Here is a 19,913-nt window from a genome sequence, read left to right on the forward strand (position 1 = left end):
ATGAACCCATATCAGCTTTGAGTTACTTAGCAGAAACCACCTATTTAATACCACTTAAATTTCAACCCTACTGATACAGATCTCAGATTTTTAATGTGCCCTCAATGCCTTTAAAAGAAAAACTTGCAAATAATAGCCTCTTGGTAAAAATTAAAAAGGAAAAAAACTCGCCTTTTGGATTTATCCTAAATAACGTGATACATTTTTTTTCAAACTAGTGAAGTCTTTTCTTCTGTAACATGTAGGAATACCAACAACCTCATCTATGTGTCTTTCACTTAACAAATATTGAGGGTTAATATGTGACAGTTACTCAGCTGGGCACTTCTTTTGGGTTGGTAGTATGGAATTAGTGGTAAGAGAGAAGAAATTTACAATTAAGTGTAGAAATTTCCAGTTAAATGTAATATAAATTCCCTTAAAATGACATGAGAGGAGACTAAGTAGACAAGGATTGTCAGCAAACTTCTGGAAGGGAAAGCCAACAGAGGAATAGTACCTTACACAATAGCTGTAAGTTGACATCTCAAAGCTATGACAAGAAACAAGCCATTTCCTCCCGCAGAATCCACATATGAAGGCAATTGGAAGCTATTTGACCACATGTTTCAGTAAAGTGAGGATTCACATGAAGACAGAGGAAGAGAAATGGGAACCCGGATAACAGGAAACCTGAAACAGGGGAAGAACAAAGGAAAATTTCAGTATGACAGCTTGCATCAGACCAAGTCTCCTATGGTTTGTCTCCCTCTCTGATCATGTCTTTTTAAATTTTTTAAATTTTTTCCTCTCTTTCCCTACGATCTTCCATTTTATTTCTTGAATTCTACATGAGTGAGATCACATGATAATTCTCTTTCTCTGATTGACTTACTTTGCTTAGCATAATACCCTCCAGTTGCATCCATATCATTGCAAATGGCATGAATTCATCTTTTATGGCTGAGTAGTATTCCATTATATCTATCTATCTAACTATATATATAAATATATAATATATAAAATATAGATATAATATATAAATGATATATAATAACTATATGTAATATATTATATATAAGTATATATAATGTATATTATATATATATAAAAACAGAGAGAGAGCACCTCTTTTTTTATCCATTTATCTCTCAATGGACATCTGGGCTCTTTCCATAATTTGGCTATTGTGAACATTGCTGCTATAAATATTGGGGTGCAGGTGCCCCCTCATATCAACATGTTTGTACCTTTGGGGTAAATAGTAGTGCAATTGCTAGGTCATAGGGTAGCTATATTTTCAGCTTTTTGAGAAACCTCCATAATTGCTTTCCAGAGTGGCTGCACATGCTTGCATTCCCACCATCAGTGTAAGAGAGTTACCCTTTCTCCCCATCCTCACCAACATCTGTCATTTCCTGACTTGTTAATTTCTGACCAGTGTGAAATTGATTTATGGTTTTGATCTATATTTCCCTGATGCTGAGTGATGTGGAGCATTTTTTCATGTGTCTGTTGGCCATTTGTATGCCTTCTTTGGAGAAATGTCTGTTCATGTCTTCTGCCCATTTCTTGATTGGATTATTTGTTCTTTGGGAATTGAGTTTGACAAGTTCTTTATAGATTTTGGATATGAGTCCTTTATCCAATAAGACATTTACACGTATCTTCTCCCCATTCTGTTGGTTCTCTTTTGGTTTTATTGACTGTTTCCTTTGCTGTGCAAAGCTTTTTATTTTGATGTCATCCCAATAGTTCATTTTTGCCTTTGGAGACATGTCTGTGGCTGAGGTCAAAGAGGTTACTGCCTGTGTTCTTCTCTAGGATTTTGAGGATTCCTGTCTCACATTTAGGTCTTTCAACCATTTTGAGTCTATTTTTGTGTATGGTGTAAGGAAATGGTCCAGTTTTATTCTTCTGCATGGGGCTGTCCAGTTTTCCCAATATCGATTTATTGAAGAGACTGTCTTTTTTCCATTGGATATTCTTTCCTGATTTGTCAAAGATTAGTTGACCATAGAGTTGAGGGTCCATTTCTGGGTTCTCTCTTCTATTCCATTGATCTATGTGTCTGTTTTTGTGCCAATACTATACTGTCTTGATGATTACAGCTTTGAAATAGAGTTTGAAGTCCAGAATTGTGATGCCACCAGCTTTGGTTTTCTTTTTAAATATTTTCTAATCAAAACTAAAAAGGCTATACAAGTATAGATGTTAATAAAGAAGATTCTACAGAGAGCCAGCAAATTTATAAAAGGATTTTAAAAATGAGAACTGAAAAAAAGGGGTTACTATTATTTTTGCCTGAAAAATAAAAATAATGAAGTAATAGTTTAAGATGCATATACAGATGAAGGATTTGTGTGCATAATGTATTGAAACTAGAGTTTTAAGTGTCAATTGATGTGCCTCCCCTCTCCTCCACTTCCCTTTATGTGATCCTGTCCCCATTCATTCAGAGACACATTATCACAAGAATGATTTAACAATTAGGAATTTCCATGGTTCAGGTTGTTACCTCCAAAAAGCCCATAACAGAGCTAACAGCCTTGAAAGTAAACGTTTTCAGTTTCAAGAGGTGGGCTCTTAGGAGAAAGAAAAGTAGTTTTTGAGTTCAAAAAGACTAAAAGGTTGGTGGTTTCAGCACATAGTATGTACAACATAAAACATAGTATGTGGAAAAATGAATGATAATGTAGAAGCCTGGTTTTCTTACACACATGAAAAAATATTGGAAAAAAAAAACCTTTGGACTAAAAAGAAAGGAAGTTGCAAAGAGAAAGACGAAAGAAAGAGAATCTGAACTCAGATATTACACCCATTGTACCCTAAGCTGAACTTAGTGTTGTTCATGGAAGAAGGAAAGAGGAAGGGAAAAGACAAGACCTTAACTGATGATGTATTTATTTAAAAAAAAAAAAAAGGTGAAACAAAACTCCCAAGTGTCTATGTTGACTTCTCAATGAGTAGGTAAATTCTCCACCAACAGCAGGTATGGAGGTACAAGAACTAAATTTAATTATAAAGAAATAAATTTCCATTTTTGCACATTCAACTTTGTAGCTATTATATTTCTACCCCTACAATAGCACAATGATCTTACTCTCCATTTCCACTGAGACAGAACAAGAGGGAAAACACGTAAGCTAAATTTCTAATTTTTTCATATTTTTAGTTATCTATACTCCTCTAATATGAAGTCATGAGTTGACTGTATTAAAAATTCCTTTTCTATTATATTCTATGGTACTTAAGTGTACATTTTTATCTTAATATATATTGAGAAAACATTAATTGTGCAACAAATTGTTTCATGGACATTATGGCTTAAGATAAGACATAGATAAAGTATTTAAGTTTAGTGATTGAACTCAACATAAAGAATAGTAAGAAAAAAATAATATATGTAAACACATACATTATTGTAGATAAGGTGGTGTACACAATACTGAAGTCTATAAAACACTGTACTAATATGATATGAAGAAGAAAAAAAAGAAGGCATGGCTCAGTGGAAGAGAACGAAACTAGAATTTAGGAAACCTGAATTGTGCTACTTTCTTTTCTTTTTTTTTTTTTTTTTTTTGAAGATTTTAATGTGTTTCATTTTACTACAGGTGATCTTTTTTTTTAATAAATTAATTTTTATTGGCGTTCAGTTTACCAACATACAGAATAACACCCAGTGCTCATCCCGTCAAGTGTCCCCCTCAGTGCCCGTCACCCATTCACCCCCACCCCCCACCCTCCTCCCCCACCCCTAGTTCATTTCCCAGAGTTAGAAGTCTTTATGTTCTGTCTCCCTTTCTGATATTTACCACACATTTCTTCTCCCTTCCCTTCTATTCCCTTTCACTATTATTCATATTCCTCAAATGAATGAGAACATACACTGTTTGTCCTTCTCCGATTGACTTACTTCACTCAGCATAATACCCTCCACTTCCATCCACGTTGAAGCAAATGGTGGGTATTTGTCATTTCTAATGGCTGAGTAATATTCCATTGTATACATAAACCACATCTTCTTTATCCATTCATCTTTCGATGGACACCGAGGCTCCTTCCACAGTTTGGCTATTGTGGACATGGCTGCTAGAAACATCAGGGTGCAGGTGTCCCGGCGTTTCATTGCATCTGAATCTTTGGGGTAAATCCCTAACAGGGCAATTGCTGGGTCGTAGGGCAGGTCTATTTTTAATTCTTTGAGGAACCTCCACACAGTTTTCCAGAGTGGCTGCACCAGTTCACATTCCCACCAACAGTGTAAGAGGGTTCCCTTTTCTCCGCATCCTCTCCAACATTTGTTGTTTCCTGCCTTGTTAATTTTCCCCATTCTCACTGGTGTGAGGTGGTATCTCATTGTGGTTTTGATTTGTATTTCCCTGATGGCAAGTGATGCAGAGCATTTTCTCATGTGCTTGTTGGCCATCTCTATGTCTTCCTCTGTGAGATTTCTCTTCATGTCTTTTGCCCATTTCATGATTGGATTGTTTGTTTCTTTGGTGTTGAGTTTAATAAGTTCTTTATAGATTTTGGAAATTAGCCCTTTATCTGATATGTTATTTGCAAATATCTTCTCCCATTCTGTAGGTTGTCTTTGAGTTTTGTTGACTGTATCCTTTGCTGTGCAAAAGCTTCTTATCTTGATGAAGTCCCAATAGTTCATTTTTGCTTTTGTTTCTTTTGCTTTCGTGGATGTATCTTGCAAGAAGTTACTGTGGCCAAGTTCAAAAAGGGTGTTGCCTGTGTTCTCCTCTAGGATTTTGATGGAATCTTGTCTCACATTTAGATCTTTCATCCATTTTGAGTTTATCTTTGTGTATGGTGCAAGAGAGTGGTCTAGTTTCATTCTTCTGCATGTGGATGTCCAATTTTCCCAGCACCATTTATTGAAGAGACTGTCTTTCTTCCAGTGGATCGTCTTTCCTCCTTTATCGAATATTAGTTGACCATAAAGTTCAGGGTCCACTTCTGGGTTCTCTATTCTGTTCCATTGATCTATGTGTCTGTTTTTGTGCCAGTACCACACTGTCTTGATGACCACAGCTTTGTAGTACAACCTGAAATCTGGCATTGTGATGCCCCCAGCTATGGTTTTCTTTTTTAGAATTCCCCTGGCTATTCGGGGTCTTTTCTGATTCCACACAAATCTTAAAATAATTTGTTCTAAGTCTCTGAAGAAAGTCTGTGGTATTTTGATAGGGATTGCATTGAACGTGTAAATTGCCCTGGGTAACATTGACATTTTCACAATATTAATTCTGCCAATCCATGAGCATGGAATATTTTTCCATCTCTTTGTGTCTTCCTCAATTTCTTTCAGAAGTGTTCTATAGTTTTGAGGGTATAGATCCTTTACCCCTTTGGTTAGGTTTATTCCTAGGTATCTTATGCTTTTGGGTGCAATTGTAAATGGGATTGACTCCTTAATTTCTCTTTCTTCAGTCTCATTTTTAGTGTATAGGAATGCCATTGATTTCTGGGCATTGATTTTGTATCCTGCCACGCTACCAAATTGCTGTATGAGTTCTAGCAATCTTGGGGTGGAGACTTTTGGGTTTTCTAGGTAGAGTATCATGTCATCGGCGAAGAGGGAGAGTTTGACTTCTTCTTTGCCAATTTGAATGCCTTTAATGTCTTTTTGTTGTCTGATTGCTGAGGCTAGGACTTCCAGTACTATGTTGAATAGCAGTGGTGAGAGTGGACATCCCTGTCTTGTTCCTGATCTTAGGGGAAAGGCTCCCAGTGCTTCCCCATTGAGAATGATATTTGCTGTGGGCTTTTCATAGATGGCTTTTAAGATGTTGAGGAAAGTTCCCTCTATCCCTACACTCTGAAGAGTTTTGATCAGGAATGGATGCTGTATTTTGTCAAATGCTTTCTCTGCATCTAATGAGAGGATCATATGGTTCTTGGTTTTTCTCTTGCTGATATGATGAATCACATTGATTGTTTTACGAGTGTTGAACCAGCCTTGTGTCCCGGGGATAAATCCTACTTGGTCATGGTGAATAATTTTCTTAATGTGTTGTTGGATCCTATTGGCTAGTATCTTGTTGAGAATTTTTGCATCCATGTTCATCAGGGATATTGGTCTGTAATTCTCCTTTTTGGTGGGGTCTTTGTCTGGTTTTGGGATTAAGGTGATGCTGGCCTCATAGAATGAATTTGGAAGTACCCCATCTCTTTCTATCTTTCCAAACAGCTTTAGTAGAATAGGTATGATTTCTTCTTTAAACGTTTGATAGAATTCCCCTGGGAAGCCATCTGGCCCTGGACTCTTGTGTCTTGGGAGGTTTTTGATGACTTCTTCAATTTCCTCCCTGGTTATTGGCCTGTTCAGGTTTTCTATTTCTTCCTGCTCCAGTTTTGGTAGTTTGTGGCTTTCCAGGAATGCGTCCATTTCTTCTAGATTGCCTAATTTATTGGCGTAGAGCTGTTCATAATATGTTTTTAAAATCGTTTGTATTTCCTTGGTGTTGGTAGTGATCTCTCCTTTCTCATTCATGATTTTATTAATTTGAGTCTTCTCTCTCTTCTTTTTAATAAGGTTGGCTAATGGTTTATCTATCTTATTAATTCTTTCAAAGAACTACTCCTGGTTCTATTGATCTGTTCCACAGTTCTTCTTGTCTCAATTTCATTGAGTTCTGCTCGAATTTTAATGAACTCTCTTCTTCTGCTGGGCGTCGATTTGAATTGTGCTAGTTTCACAACGGTGTGGTTGCATCATCCTGTACAGGTAGTCTTTCTGGCTTTTACTTTATTCTTCTATAAACCAAGGCAACTGAATTAGGTGACATTATGCTTTTAATCCTAAAATTCTATTACCTGGATAATAGTCTTCAAAGCCTATTTATAGATATCAATTTTATTTCAAAATTACCACATTAACAAGTATTTATTGAACGTCTTCTATGTGCCAAACGATGTTCTGGGTGCTTGGGATGGATCAGTGAAAAGACTGATGAAGATTCTTGCTTTCTCAAGGGGCTTACATTTTAGCTCCTTTCCTGTGAGGTAAATATTATTTCCACTTTTTAAAATTAAATTCAAAAAATTAACATATAGTGTATTATTAGTTTCAGAGGCAGAGTTTAGTGATTGATGAGTTGCATATAATATCCAGTGCTCATTATATTAAGTGTCCTCCTTAATGACCACCACCCAATTACCCAATACCTCACTCAATATTATTTCTACTTTACATGGGAAGAAATGTAAGGTCAGATGTAGGCAACTGCCCTAGACAAGTTAGCAGAAAGCAGAGTTAGGATTCAGGCTGAAGTCTTCTGATTCATAGGTTGTGCTCTTCTTAAACTACACGCTGTAAAGAACATAATTCAATAGGAAAACAACTTTGAGAGAAATAAACCTGCTGCTAACTGAGATGGCTATTAGATAATATTATCATATGCTCTTATTTGGGGGTCTTTGATGATGTTAATCTTTTTTTAAAGAAATAAAAACCTTGATGGTACTAAATAAGGAATAGGTCTTATGAAACAGATGGCTTAGCAGATGGTAGATTGCTCCTTTTCTTCTTGGCACCTCCTGCTGAAAAATGTGATATGCAGGATGGTTAGGTATGTTTGACTTCTTGGGTCTTAACTAGTAGATATTTCTAGAACAGATGCTGCTTCTTATCCTGAACTCAACAAATTCACAAGTACAATCTGTAGCATTTCCTTTTCTGCCACTCTTCTCATATTATGTCCAGTTTTATCAACTCTAATTAAAATATTTTACACTAAAAAATGGTCTAAAATGAGTAAGAAGTTTCAAGATGAGTAACCAAAAGTTATTAGAAGCCCCAGTGTCTCCCAATAAGATGTATAGCAATTGCAACCTTTGGGCAAGTCAATATTGCATTAAACACATCTTCCAAGCAATAGAATGTATTAGGCAACAATGTACAGGCCATTGGGATAGGTACTGTGGGAGATATAGGGATGATGAGATACGATCTTGGTCTTCAAGGATTTTATGGTATAGGACAAATCACTATAATGCAAGGCAGACAGTGATAACTGCTACAATGCTAGCTCAAAGGAAGAGTTTGGGAATTCAGAGGAAGGAGAACTCACTTCCTTTTGGCTGGGCTGGGAGGGGGCATAGTAGAGGTAGAGTAAGAAGTCAAACTTTGCAGGATGATGAGGCTCTCTGCAACTAGAAGTAATTGAGAGGGCTTTCCAAATAGCATGTCCCTAAATGTGGAGGTAAGAATGCTCACAGAGAAATTATCAACTTTGACTAGAGTATATAAAATATATGAAGGAACTGGATTGTGATTGATTTGCTTAGCAAATCAAGGCAAGCTATCTGAGCTTAGATCAGATCGTAGTACAAAATTATTGAAAGATTTTGTGTAAGAAGATGACATGATCCATGCTTTGTTTTTGCAAGATTAGTCCTCAGAGGTGGGTTGGATGAAAGAGAAAAGAAACAGAAGGCAGTGAGATCATTTAAGAGGTTCTTGTTATAGACCAAAGAAGAGATAATGAGGGTTTGAAGTAGATCTGGCACTTGTTAAAGAAGGGGAAGAAGAATAGGAGAAATACTGAGGAGACAGTCACCATTATTTTCCCCATTAAGAGGGGGAAAGCCTGGGGATCCCTGGGTGGCGCAGCGGTTTGGTGCCTGCCTTTGGCCCAGGGCGGGATCCTGGAGACCCGGGATCGAATCCCACGTCGGGCTCCCGGTGCATGGGGCCTGCTTCTCCCTCTGCCTATGTCTCTGCCTCTCTCTCTCTCTCTCTCTCTCTCTCTCTCTCTGTGTGTGTGTGACTATCATAAATAAATAAAAATTTTAAAAAAAGAGGGGGAAAGCCTGTGCCTTTTTTAACAATTGCAAACTAAGACTTGATCAAGGCTGCTAGGAACATTAAGTAACTAAATCACTAAGATAGGAGTCCTAGGGTTGATTAGACTTCTTTCCTCTAATTTTATAAATTGCTAGAGAATGTTTATATTTAATATATATATCCAAATGATGATTTAAGGGTCTCCTGAGCATAGATTTCTTATTTAAGCACAATCTAAATGGTAAAAACCTAAAGCAGAATTCAAAAGTAGCTTTCTTTCAAATACTTCAAATTATGTAATGTAAGGTGCCCTCTGATTCTTCATTGTGATTAATTATGAGCTTGCAGTATCATAAAAAGTAGATGTTATTAAATATTAATAGATTTACCTCCAGCCAATATTATATCCAACATTAATACAAACATGTTAAAAATAAACTGAATTTCTGATAGTATGTGTCATCCAAGGTTTTTTTTTATTTTAAAGCAAATCTCTATCTTTTAGAACTAAAAGTATCTGAATTGTGTCTGATACATGACACACCACCATGAAATGAATCCAGGCTAAGTTCTATTGAGCAATACGGAAAAGAGAAGAGTGGTCTGCTATTGCCTAGAGCCTACAGAAGAGTTAAACCAGGCTCAAAGCTACTATGTCATGCTCCAGTCAATCCCAAATATTTTAGTCTCCCACAAAGAAGAGGTCATTTTTCCAACCCTGAACTTCAACCACATGAAATAATGTTACATAATACCTATTCTAGCCAAATACAATTATTATTCACTCTTCTTGGGATACCCTCCTGAACTCCTCATAAATACTTCTCACACCGTCACTGACAAGTAATCTTTCCTAACTCTAAGCCCCCACAGCACTCTATCTGAGCTGTGTTTTTAGGATTGCCATTTCCTAACTTTTTTCTTTTTTAAAAATATTTTATTTATTTATTCATGAAAGACACACAGAGAGAGGCAGAGACAAAGGCAGAGGGAGAAGCAGGCTCCTCATGGAGAGCCCAATGTGGGACTCCATCCCAGGACTCCAGGATCACCCCACTGAGCCACCCAGGTACCCCGCCATTTCCTAACTTTTAAATATTAAGTATAGTCATCTTCCCTATAAAACTGTTAAGTTTCCTGAGAGCAGAGTCAAAATCTTGTTTTCACAGTTTTATGGATCCTAGCACTGGACTCTTTGCACACAAATCATTCAAGAGAAGCTAGTGAAAAAATGCCTAGGCCTCCATTCTGCAAAGAGCACTCCATTAGTCAAGGATGGGAGGAGGGAGGGAGGGAGGGAGGGAGGAGGAAGGAAGGAAGAAGGAAGGAAGGAAGGAAGGAGGGAGGGAGGAAGGAAGGAAGGAAGGAAGGAGGGAGGGAGGAAAAAGAAAAGGGAAAGAAAAGAAAGGAAGACAAAAAGATTATTTAAAACTTACCAACTTAGTAATGTAAAATGGGATGACATTTTTCTGGATCTCAATAACCATCACTTCCTCAAGTTGGATCAACATTTCTCTAGTAGGATCAGGACTATGGTTTTTCATGTTATTCTACCTTCCTTCCTCAAAATTTTACTCCTTCCTCTAGGCACCCATTATAATTTTTAGAAGGATGGTAATACAAAATAGTCTAAGTATTTTCTTTTTCACAAATTGAAGTTTTCTTTTTAGATGATCTTGTTTTTTTCTTTTTAGCTTGTCTTTTCCTGCCTTTATTACAATAATTTTTTCCTTATACAAAGATCCTTGCCCTCATGGGAAGCAATCATTATGTTTTGAACTATAAGTGGAAAATAATATTATATCACATTGTGGAGCTTCTGCTCAATTGCTATTTCTTGGATATTAAACATACACTGGGATTCCCTGTCTCTTCACGGTGGCTGTTGTGTTAATCCTGAAAAGTGTTATGGGCTTCCATCTCACCCATTTTAAATCTGTTTGTATAACACTTCATATTTAGTGTCTTGAGCCTACTGTAATTGCACTGAAACTGCCAGACGGTGTGGGTGATAGATGGACTGCCACCATTTAATCTTCTATACAGGCTGATCCAAAGCTTTTAATTTACTTGCCAGTTCCTCTCTGACTCTTGCCTTTGGACACATTGGGTATTAACAACAACAACAAAAAATGAACATCCTAAGCCTTCTTTACATGATAAATTTAGTGTGCACAGAGATATGTTAAAACAATAAACTGAAATTAGAAATAAACAAAAAATTAAGTCTGGTTGAAGCTGAGGGGTTACCCAATCCAGCATCTGTTTTTCCTCACAGCTCATTATATCACTAAGAAGATATTCAGGGTGTGGGAAATGTCCTTCAAAGCTTGACATCTTTACGGTATTTTCCATCTTTAAACTCAAAAGAGTTGACAAGGCATTATCCAGTTTCATTGGACCATTAGCTAAAAATTCAAATTATCTGTAGTATTCATACATGACATTGTAATTTTTTTAATTTTAATTACAGTATAGTTAACATAGTGTCATGCTATTTTCAGGTATACAATATAGCAATATAATAAATCTATAAATTACTCAGTACTCATCATGGTAATCCTCTTCACCTATTTCACTCATTCCCCTCCCCCATCCTCTATGATAACCATCAGTTATTGTCTACAGTTAAGAGTTTGCTTTTTGGTTTGCCTATTTTTTCCTTTGTTTATTTGCTTTGTTTCTTTAATTCCACATATGAATGAAATCATATGGTACTTGTCTTTCTCTGACTTGTTTTGCTTAGCATAAAATTCTCTAGCTCCATCCATGTAGTTGCAAATGGCAAGATTTCATTCTGTTTTATGGTTGAGTAATATTCCATGGCACATACATACCATCTCTTCTTTATTCATTCATCTATCAATGGATACTTGGGTTGCTTCCATAATTTGGCTATTGTAAATAATGCTACAGTAAATGTAGAGGTGCATACATTTTTGAATCAATGTTTTTATTTTCTTTGGATAAATATCAGTAGTAAAATTACTGAATCATAATTAATTCTACTTTTAATTTTTTTAGGAACCTCCATACTGTTTTCCACAATGGCTGCACCAGTTTGCATTCCCACAAACAGTACATGAGGGTTCCTTTTTCTCCATATCCTCACCAACACTTGTTGTTTCCTGTGTTTTTTATTTTAGCCATTCTGACAGGTGTGAGGTGATATCTCATTATGGTTTTGATTTGCATTTCCCTGATGGTGAGTGATGTCGATCATCTTTTCATGAGTCTGTTGGCATGTCTTCCTTGGTGAAATGTCTGTTCATATCTTCTGCTCATTTTTAATCAGATTATTTGTTTTGGGGGGGTTGAGTTGTATAAATAAATTCTTTATTTTGGATGCTAACCCTTTTTTGGAAATGTCATTTGCAAATATCTTCTCCTACTCAAAAGTTTGTCTTTTACCTTTTCTGCCTGTTTCCTTCACTGTGCAGAGCTTTTTATTTTGATGTAGCCCCAATAATTTATTTTTGCTTGTTATCCTTGCCTCAGGAGATATATCTGGAAAGAAGTTGCTATGGGCGATGTCACAGAAATTACTGCCTGTGCTCTCTTCTATGATTTTTATGGTTCCAGGTTACACATTTAGGTCTTTAATCCATTTTGAATTTATTTTTGAAAGAAAGTGGTCCAGTTTCATTCTTTTGTATAGAGCTTTCTGGTTTTCCCAACACAAACGTATAGACATTTTAACTATATTTGTTCTTTCAATCCATGAGCAAAGAATGTCTTTCCATTTCTTTGTGTCCTCTTTAATTTCTTTCATCAATGCTTTATAGTTTTCATGCTATAGTTTTTTCAGCTCCTTATTTAAGTTTATTCCTAGGTATTTTATTATTTGGTGCAATTGTAAATGGGATTGCTCTCTTAATTTCTCTTTATGCTGATTCATTATGCACCAGATTTCTATACATTGAGTCTGTATCCTGCAACTTTACTGAATTCATTTATGAGCTCTAGTAGTTATTTGGTGAAGTCTTTAGGATTCTCTATGCATCTGCAAACGCTGAAAGTTTTACTTCTTTCTTACCAATTTGGATGCCTTTTCTTTCTTTTTTGTTGTCTGAATGCTATGGTTAGGACTTCCAGTACTATGTTGAATATAAGTGGTGATAGTAGACATCCTTGTTTTTCCTAATCTTAAAGGAAAAGCTCTCAGTTTTTCACCATTGAGTATGAAGTTCACTGTGAGTTTTTCATAGAAGTGAAATGTAAGTGGGTTGTTAAAGTCCCCTATTATTGTTGTATTCTATCAATTACTTCCTTTATGTTTGTTATTAGCTGTTTTATGTATCTAGGTGCTCCCATGTTGAATGCATAAATATTTACAATTGTTATATCTTCTGGTTGGATTTTTCCCTTTATGATTATATAGTATCTTTCTTTGTCTATTGTTACAATATTTGTTTTAAAGCCTATTTTGTCTAATGTAACTATTGCTACCCCGGCTTTTCTTTTCGCTTCCGTTTGCATGGTAAATGCTTTTCCGTCACTTTCAATCTGCATTTGTCTTTAGGTCTGAAATGAGTCTTTTGTAAGCAGCATATAGATGTGTCTTGCACATCTATTATTGGTTTTTTATTTATTGTTACCATTAAGTTTATATATAACATCTTATGCATATAAGTCTATGTCAAATTGAGGGTCGCTTAAATTTGAATCCCTTTTTCACTCCTTCCCCTTCACTCATTTCCCCTGCCCACTCCTTCCCCTGCCCAAAGTGACATACTTTGTATCCTTTAATTATGTGGATCTCTTGACTGATTTTTTTTAAAAGATTTTATTTATTTATTCATGATAGTCACACAGAGAGAGAGAGAGGCAGAGACACAGGCAGAGGGAGAAGCAGGCTCCATGCAGGGAACCTGACATGGGATTTGATCCCGGGTATCCAGGATCGTGCCCTGGGCCAAAGGCAGGCACTAAACCGCTGCGCCACCCAGAGATCCCTCTTGACTAATTTTTATAGATATATCTAAAACCTTAAGATGGTTTCACCTTCCTTTGTGGCTCAGGTTTTTTTCAGACTATGCTGAAAAGCACAGAAGGGCAGAACATGCATAGTTATTAAGAACATAGACTCTGGAACTAGGCTACCTTGTTTTAAATTCTAGCCCTGCTATTTACTGACTCTGGTGGGTTAAGCTACTGACTTATGTTCCCATGCCTCAGTTTGCCTTCTGTCAAATTAGGATAACAACCTATTTACTTGTAAGCTTATTATGAAGAGTTAATACAGATAAGGTGCATATATACTGTATGTGAAGTCCTTAAAAAATGCCTGACATGCAGTATGCCTCTTTGTTTCTAATAGAGCTAGCTTGATCAAGAGATGACTTACTTAAATCTCAGTGATTTCACAGGTTATGTGATTTGGCATCTTTCTGGCAGGTGTCAGAACATCAGATTTTCTATTATTGAGGAGGTGAAGAAGATTTAGGTCTTTGATCATCTCAGCCATGCCTCTGTAACCCAGATAGATATCATCTGAATTCACACTGCCTTTGAGTTTAAATAGAATTAGAAGGACTATCCATTACCCCAAGTGCTATGTGAAGTCCAATGACTTCTGCTAATTCTAACAGTTCTGAATCTCTGATTTTTATGTTTCAGTTTCTATAGCTTTTTTCTTCTTCCTACTCTATACCAAACCAAATGTGGGACTCAGACTAATTTCCTTGATTACTCCTTCTCCAAACTATGTACTCAAGGTCTGCTTCTATAGCAGCCTTGAATGAAGGTTTGGACTCATGGTGGTAGGTACAATATATTATTGTATTCAGTGAACCATGTCTCCTAGAACTGTGTAGTAAAGGGGTTTACATAGAGCAACACAATCCATTTCAATTAGAATATTAGTCATATGTATCCTTGGGCATTATTAACCACTCCAAAGCTGGCATTTCCCACTTCCTTTAGAGCTTGAGGCTTTCTGTCATGTGGTTTGGCAGCCTCTCCTTCCAATATAGTCGCCTGTATCTATCTCCTCCCTTCCTGTCTGTTTTTGCTCACCTACAGCCAGAAACCCCTATTTATTTCTTACTTATGCTTTCTCTAGGGGCATCACCTTACTACCTGACAAAGCAATTTATGGAAGTATTTTTCTAAACAAGGCAGTTCCCTCCCCACAGGAATTCTGATCTCAGTTAACAAAATATTATTTTCTCTGTTATATTTACATAATGTGTTTTTATCACCACAAAAACATGGATTCAAATATATACTTAATTTAATCCATTTCACAAATACTTAACTGAGCTCTAGGTAGGGGTTTTCAGGAAATTCAAAGGATTCAATCACTGATCCTGCCTTGGAGGAACGTAGCTCTTTCTAACCACAACAGATACAAGGTCAAAGTGATAAAGGATGTAAAAGAAGTCCTGATGAAGTGGTATGAGGGTTTGGATGTAGACTAACTCTACTTACAAGGGCCCAAAGAAATGTTTTCAAGAATTACTAGTTCCATGTTCAATTTTAAAATGGTTGGTTATCAGTCAGTGAAACCAGAAAGACTATCTAGCAATACAAGAAGGAGTAAGGGTTATTCTCTCTCAGAGACTTTAAAAATTGTTAAAATTTTCAGCTTTACACACAGAGTAGTATCAGATAGTTTATAAAGAACTGAAGTTTTGCTGTCTTTAAATTCCATGTAATTCCTATGCCATTCTAAGTATGTAACTAATGCAAAATAATGATGACCATTTATGAAACATATGTATATTTTATTTAATTTTTTTTAAATTTTTTTTTAATTTATTTATGACAATCACACAGATAGAGAGAGAGAGGCAGAGACACAGGCAGAGGAAGAAGTAGGCTCCATGCACCGGGAGCCCGATGCCGGGATTCGATCCCGGGTCTCCAGGATCGCGCCCTGGGCCAAAGGCAGGCGCCAAACCGCTGCGCCACCCAGGGATCCCGAAACATATGTATATTAAGAAAAAGTTGGGGATCCCTGGGTGGCGCAGCGGTTTAGCGCCTGCCTTTGGCCCAGGGCGCGATCCTGGAGACCCGGGATCGAGTCCCACGTCGGGCTCCCGGAGCATGGAGCCTGCTTCTCCCTCTGCCTATGTCTCTGCCTCTCTCTCTCTCTGTGTGTGTGACTATCATAAATAAATAAAAATTAAAAAAAAAAAGTTTTAAGAAAAAGTGATAAATATATATGCAAGGAACTTGCTAAATTTAAAGGACACTAAGGTGGGGAGAAGAACTCTGTAATCACATTTAAGTAGAGAACAATGGCCTGTAGTTACAGAGAAGAAAAGATGGAGCCATGTGAAGAACTGCTAAAGCAAATTAGGTAATTAATCTTCTATTAAAACAAACAATAGGGATCCCTGGGTGGCTCAGCAGTTCAGAGCCCACCTTTGGCCCAGGGCGTGATCCTGGAGTCCTGGGATCCAGTCCCTCGTCGGGCTCCCGGCATGGAGCCTGCTTCTTCCTCTGCCTGTGTCTTTGCCTCTCTCTCTCTCTCTCTCTCTAAGTCTATCATGAATGAATAATAAATAAAATCTTAAAAAAAAAACAAAACAATATAGCTAAGCCAAGTGAGTTATCTATCTAATTTGGTATCACTAGTGGTAACAGTTCTATATAGATGTCATAAAAGAAGACTTTTAGATACTGAATTCATTTTTCTCCTGCTATAGGCTATTGGCTTTTAGGGTCTCCATTTAGATGGAGAGGATTTCAGAGATAGAAGGGATTAAAATCCCTTCTAAAATTTTTACTAAGAACAGGTATTTCTGTTACTATGACAACTATGATAATAAATTATCATAAATTCTTTCAACATTAAATGTTTATTTAGTGTTATTCTGTGACAGTACTATGCTAGGGGATGGCTAGATTTGGAAATCAGATAGTCACCACTCTCCTATAGCTCATTACTTAGTAATGGGGAGTCTACTTTCAGACTAAGTAGCCCCATTTCTTTTATGTATGGCTTTAAATATTGGAATTTTTTTCTTTTATTGAACTAAAATCTGTCTCCTTAAAACATTTATCAAAGCTATGCCTTCTGGAATCATGAAAAATAAGTTGAATCTGTCTTAAACCTTATCCTATAAGCAGAAGAGGATTTGGAAAAATTATTTCATCAAAGACACTAAAAAAAGTATTAATGGGATAAGGCCAAATATAGGATTCTGCAGCCTACTATTATAAATTCCTTCTTAGCTGAAATAATTTTCCACATACCAAGCACATTTTTTTACAGAAACATGTTCATTGGTGATTTTAAAAAAATACTGAAATACATAACAAAGTTAAGAAAGTGGCAATTTCATGCAATATTATGCAAATATTTGATTTTTATTTAACTAATGTTTACATAAGATAGGGATTTTCATAGAATATCAAGTGGAAGAAAATTTTTGAGAGATTGACTAGTAGCATAATGAACACGAGTTTATCTTCATTCCCTCACAAAATTCCACTACAACGTTGGCCAGTAATTTTTACAGTCATAAAATCAAAAGGGCAAAAATATGGAAAAGAAGATACCAACAAAAGATAATTAAAATAAAATTTTGAATTTGAAAATTAACCAACATAGCAGAATGAAATTATGTGGGTGAGGGAGCCAAAACATTAGCTGATTTATACCATATAATCCCAGAAAGACTCTATTACTAGGGATAGCATTAAAGGCAGGGGTACAGGTGAGACTAAAAACACAAGGATTATTTAGACTCTCTATATATGTATATATACTTTTATTTGCCTTTATTTAAAAAGATGGAATGATAAACCAAAATAGAGAAAAATAGTCTGGAGTTTACACTATATTTTCCACTCAGAAGAGTCACCTTTTTATGGGAAGAGGTAAAAAATCAGTGAATACTTCTGTATTTTTACCATGATTATTTAAACTTCTATGACATTTGAATTCTTTCTCTTCAAATTCAGTATAGATTAGCAAAAGTCTGTGAAAAGTGAAAATTTTATTTTTAAAAAGTGCATCTTATGTAAGGCCTTAAAATATCAAATATATCTCTATACTGTCTTTCATACGAACTCCTTTATTCCTCCTCCCATCACCACTGTCTGATTTCATACTCTCATCAGCGTTCCTGTGGATTACTTCAAGTAATCTTAAAATTGATTTCCTGGATGCCAAATTTCTGTCTCCAAACCATTACCTGTGTTTTGGAACCCTTCTCCAAATGGATTTGAGCTTTCCTGCCTTCTGTATCTTTCTTACACTGCTCAAATTGTTCTAATGCTTGAAAACCTCTTCTCTATTCCCATATCTGTAACTCAAAGTATTAGATCATTTCTCATGGTTCAGCTCAAGTTTTCAACCCCATGAACCATACCCAACTTTTATTGCTTGGAATTAGTCTTGCTGTTTAGCTATTTTCCCTCAAAAAAGCTTTTGTACTTATATTATTATTTCTATCTCAATCTATTTCAAGTTACATATCATATTTGAGTCACCCAAAACATCTAGCATAGGACTTTATTCATAGCAGAGGCACAATAAATGTTGGATTAAATTTTACCTCAAATGGACAAAGGTAGATCAAGTAAAAAATATCTGATAATACTAAAAATAAGACATAGAAGACTGCTTAGCTTATAACCATTATAACTTTTATCTTTCCATAAAATTTCCTTATTTTTAAATTTACTTATCTCATAGGTATTTGCCAATTTTTTAAATTTCAAGATCCTACTTATTAGTTTGGGAGATGTTAGTTCACATACACACATTAATCTTTTCTTTGGCTCATTTTTGCTTCAAATGGGAAATCTATTTTTCTGTTATCTAGATGAAAGAAAATTACTCTGTCCACTGAGGTGAATAAATGCCTTATATAAAGGATAAGTCAATGCCTGGATAGCTGTAAAATTCCACTGTTGCACTCCATTTCCTCATAGAGCATTTTAGGGAAATGAATGGAAATTAGCTCAAAGGGCTCCAATGCTTTATCATATTTTTGGCATTTAATAAAAACAGATAAAAAGGAGAGCAAGCCTTATTTTGAACTTGATGTTATTTTTTCAAGACTGACTGGAACTCTGTCACCAAAAGTATTAATAAATAAAAAACAAGTTTAGAACCAAGAATGCCAATAATCATCCCACAATCCAACTTTTTTAAAGTTAGGTTTCCTACAGTAATCTGTTTGACATCAGCCTTAGCAACTCTTTTCTAGATATATCTCTACAGGCAAGGGAAGCAAAAGCAAAAATCAACTATTGGACTACACCAAAAATAAACATTTGCATAATAAAGGACATAGTCAACAAAATTAAAAAGCAATGTACTGAATGGGAGAAGATATCTGGAAATAATATAGCTGATAAGGGGTTAATATCCAAAATATATAAAGAATTTAAACAACTCAACACAACAAAAATGAATAATCTGACTAAAAAATGAGCAGACGACCTTGACATTTTTCCAAAGATATACAGATGGTCAACAGACACATGAAAAGATGCTCAACATCACTCATTGTAAAGGAAATGCAAATCAAAACCACAATAAGAGATCACCTCATACCAGTCAGAATGACTACTGTAAAAATACAATAGCAAGTGTTGGTGAGGATGTGGAGAAAAAGGAACCCTCCTGCACTGTTGGTGGGAATGTAAATTGGTGCAGCAACTGAGGAAAACGGTATGGAGGTTCCTCAAAAAATTAAAAATAGAAATACCATATGATTGAGCAATTCCACTATTGGGTATTTACCCTAAACAAATGAGAACACTAATTCAAAAAGATATATGCACCCCTATGTTTATTGCAGCATTATTTACAATAGCCAATATACAGAAGCAACCTAAGCATCAATCAACTGATAAATGGATTTAAAAATATGGTATATTTATACAGTGGAATATTATTCAGCTGTAAAAAAGAATGAGATCTTGCCATTTCAGACAACATAGATGGATATAGATGGTATTATGCAAAGTTAAATATATCACAAAAGACAAATATCTTATGACTTCACTTATATGTGGAATCTAATAAACAAAACAAATGAATAAACAAAAGTAAAAACAGACCCATAAATACAGAGAACAAAGTGATGATGCCAAAGGGTTAGGAATGAAGGGAGGGGCAAAAAGGGTGAATGGGCTTGGGAAGTACAGGATTCCAGTTATG

The sequence above is a fragment of the Nyctereutes procyonoides genome, unplaced genomic scaffold (assembly GCF_905146905.1).
Source record: "Nyctereutes procyonoides isolate TBG_1078 unplaced genomic scaffold, NYPRO_anot_genome, whole genome shotgun sequence".
NCBI classification, from domain to species: domain Eukaryota; kingdom Metazoa; phylum Chordata; class Mammalia; order Carnivora; family Canidae; genus Nyctereutes; species Nyctereutes procyonoides.